At 37.9% G+C, this 3,720-nt stretch overlaps 1 long non-coding RNA gene across 1 annotated transcript; it reads left to right on the top strand.

The window, feature by feature from the left end:
• Positions 1 to 208: 208 nt before the first annotated feature.
• On the top strand, positions 209 to 2,417 carry LOC148790814 (uncharacterized). Its single transcript, XR_016077161.1, has 2 exons — positions 209 to 1,762; positions 2,086 to 2,417. It is a non-coding gene; the product is annotated as an uncharacterized LOC148790814 (long non-coding RNA).
• Positions 2,418 to 3,720: the final 1,303 nt, after the last annotated feature.

Raw genomic sequence — 3,720 nt, forward strand, 5'->3', positions numbered from 1 at the left:
ACTGCACCATCTTCGCAAAAGGACAACGCAATGATCTCATCGCACAAGGACACTATACAACACAACCAAAGTTCACCTGTATCAAAGGTATGATGCAGTAAAAATATACACATACTTAGTAACGGAATCAAGAATACTAAAATCTACCCACAATAATAGGGGCAAAAGGAAGAGACTGTAGAGTATTATGATGACGTCCATGCACCTCTCAAAGATATGCAAGATTTCATCAATGCGGTAAAAGAACCATTAGAAGAAATAAATATAGCTGCAAAAGGAGCAAAGTGTAGGTACATAGTGGTCACTAAGACCATCAGAGTACAAAGGGTGTCAAACCAATACTACACGGATGTCTGCGATAAATCCATAACCCATCGCACGTTTATGATGAATTCATAACTCATCGCAAATCTGCAATGAACTCATACTCGAAATAGGTTGCGATGAATTTCGTCTAGCGCGAATCTACGATGATCTATAAGACCCGCAGATTTGCAATGAACTTCGGACGTGCGCGGAATTGTGATAAACCCGAGACCATTATAGAACCATGGAATCACAGTAGATTGGGAATAAATGCTTATCACACGTGTCTTTAAATTATCCATGTGGGTTTAATAAAAGCACGCCGCCAAATGACGACATCACCCGTGCCACGTCAGTATAAAGGGTCACAAAAGAAATAGTGTACGTAGAGAATCCTTAAGGGAAAAGGAACACTGTCTTCAAAGGATCTCACTAGACACGTGGCGAAACCCCAATAATGCTCCCTTAATAATCCAACATAAAGGAAAGATCTCCTTTCCTAACAGGAAAAGTCTCCGGTCCTTCTCCTTATGACTTTCTCTCTATAAAGGGGGAAAACAATTCTTTCCTAGGGCAGACAACACAAATACAACTTTGACTTAGGGTTTCTCATGGTGGTCTCCCTTCTCTCTTCACATCCTCTCTCTTTCCCGTCGCCATCTCCGGACCTTCGGAGACTGGACCAACCTCCTTAACCTTAACTCCTTAGTTACATTAGAATCTCTGTTTTTGATCTACGATCTCTAATTTTGGCACAATAGGTGATTTAGCATCGGAAGTAGTAGCAGCAATAGGAGGGTACAGAGAGGTTTCTAGGTATAAGAAGAAGGCCACCGAGACAATACAACAGCAGAGTGGCGGAACCATTGACGATCTCCTCTCCCCCGTCTTTCCCACTCATAGCCCTGTTTCACCTCTGTCATCTGGGTTTGAGATAAGGCTCCTTGTTCCTTGCCTCGCCAATGACATTCTGGCTTATCTCACCCTTCGCCGGCTCTGACACAGAATTGGGGTTTCCCACAAAATCAATACTCTTGCACCCCTGCTTCCGAAACGGTTCCTCTCACGCTCTGTCGTGGTCGTTTTGATGCGGAGTCACCGAAGGATACCAGCAATGTTTAAGCCAAAGGCGTAGGTGTAACTCATGACAGCCATAAGGGGATGCTAGTGAAAGCTGTCTACGGTTTGGCAAAAGGGGATCCTGCGATTCACCATTAAGATATCTACCGCTCAGGGGATGACCGGAGACGCAGGTTCAACAGTTTTCTAGGTCTTCTCCGTTGTGTTTATGTATGGAAAAGCTTGGGGAAACCGATATGTGTCCCCTCGGAATTGAACTGCACAAGTTTCAGAACCTAGCCACGTATCCTTCAATATAGATAAGTTTGACCATGTGCCTGCATGTTATTCTATGAATTATGAAGTCGAATGGTGGCATCTTCCTTTTGCGATTTCTGTAAGTAAACATTCAATTTCCTATAACTACTTTATTTGATTTATTGCTTATCGCTATGATCCTGGTGGGGTTTTCTGTCATACCAATTCATGAGACAATTAAGTTTAAGCCCTGATAAGATTTTCCTTTGTTCCCCTATTTTAGTGGGTCCAGTAGGCACACACACCTTTGGCATATCTCTGAAGATAATTGCCTAAACGATCAAATCTGATTTCCGTTTTGGTTTAAGTCTGCGATCCTGCGATCCTACAATCAAATCCGTTTTGGTTTAAGTCTGATTTCGTTTTCTTAGTAAATGTGAAAAAAAAAACTATGATCATCAGGTAATGCCATGTTGCTTAACACTAGAGTTGAAAGGGGAAGAAGGAAATCAGTAAAGATACCAGAATCAGTAAGGGCACATCCGAGCATCTCACATCATAACCATGTTTATTCTCTTTGGATTTCTATTGAACACCACTTACTGCATATAGCGCTTGTCTAGTCGTGTATGCCAACACTATTGTACTCCAAAGGGTAAGTCCTAAAATCCTTTTGTCTACTTTAATTTTCTTTGTAAAATCTGCTATATTTAATTTTACATGCTACGGTAGCTTGATAGAATTGATTGATACACCCTCACAATATTTGTTAAATATAAATCTAGTTATTTCTACATTAGTAAAATTCAATCCAAATCACTGAAATATTTAATTCTGAATTGGCATTCCAACTTTGTTTGATTCCTAATATAATTACATATGAAAGCCCTTTCTTCCGCAAAACTTAGGATTTAGTATGGAATATTGTTGAAACTCAACTATTTTGGTCAATTTATTCATTCCTCTTGGATGAAACATATATTTGTTATTTATAGTCACTAGCCTAATTTAGCATCATCTCTGTCATCTATATATCCTTATATAAACTATTGTTTGTTACCTCTATTTTGTCCTGTTCTATTATCTTTTTACAATTACAGCAGTTATACAATATAGATTTTGTGTATCAACTCGCACATAAGAAACTTCATCATATGCATATATTACCATCCTTCTAATTATTTCACTATTATCATTAGGGGCCAGGGTTTATGTGCTTAAGCATTATAAGATAGACAAATGAATTAGATTATAAGAATGGTAAAATGGAAGAATGAAAATTCATTGTGCCACTTATTGGTTAACTTTATTTTTGACATGTTTTAGCTTATAATGATTCAAATGGAAAGCTCTACATATAATCTTGGTTTGTGAAATATTACTGGGTCCTGGCATTTTACTACGATCCTTTTAAGACAAGCAAAACGTGCATAATTTTGGCATTTTTTCCAAAATCATTTTCAAAGCATATTATTTTTGCATGGCATTTCTGACCAAACAATTATTTTCAAAACTTATCTTTACCACTACACCCCAATGTATTGTCACCCAGTTGCAAAATTATATTTTATCGTCATTTTTTTCTTCTTTTCTTTTCTATTTACTTCGCATGATTCCGAATTCAACTATAATTTTAAAATAAATTTTTGGCAAATATTTACGCATTCATCACATATCTCGCAACTCGCTAACATATTTCATGCAGCATCACTTGAGATATTTTCAAAAAAAAAAAAACATGCTTTCGATATCATATGTAAGATATGTTATCATCTAGCTCCAAAATTTTATCGTTGTTTCTCAAAAGCATGATTTTAAAACATGGTTTTTCTTTTTCTTTATAGTAAAAATATGACACTAAGTTAGGTTAACAGACTTTGAAATGAGTTTTACGCATTCGTTACATATCTTGCAATGTATTCTGAGTCTTGTGATGAATCTTGACCACACTTATATATGCATTATATATGCTCTCACTCCCTAGACGGTTCCAAGATGTTGCGGCTGGTTTCGCGATGCCATCGCCGGTTCCACGATGTCGCATGCTCCATGCGAAGGCCCAGTCAACCCCAGGCGCACTCATATTCCCTATCAACC

The sequence above is a fragment of the Nelumbo nucifera genome, chromosome 6 (genome assembly GCF_055504915.1).
Source record: "Nelumbo nucifera cultivar China Antique chromosome 6, China Antique-T2T, whole genome shotgun sequence".
In the NCBI taxonomy this organism is placed as follows: Eukaryota; Viridiplantae; Streptophyta; class Magnoliopsida; order Proteales; family Nelumbonaceae; genus Nelumbo; species Nelumbo nucifera.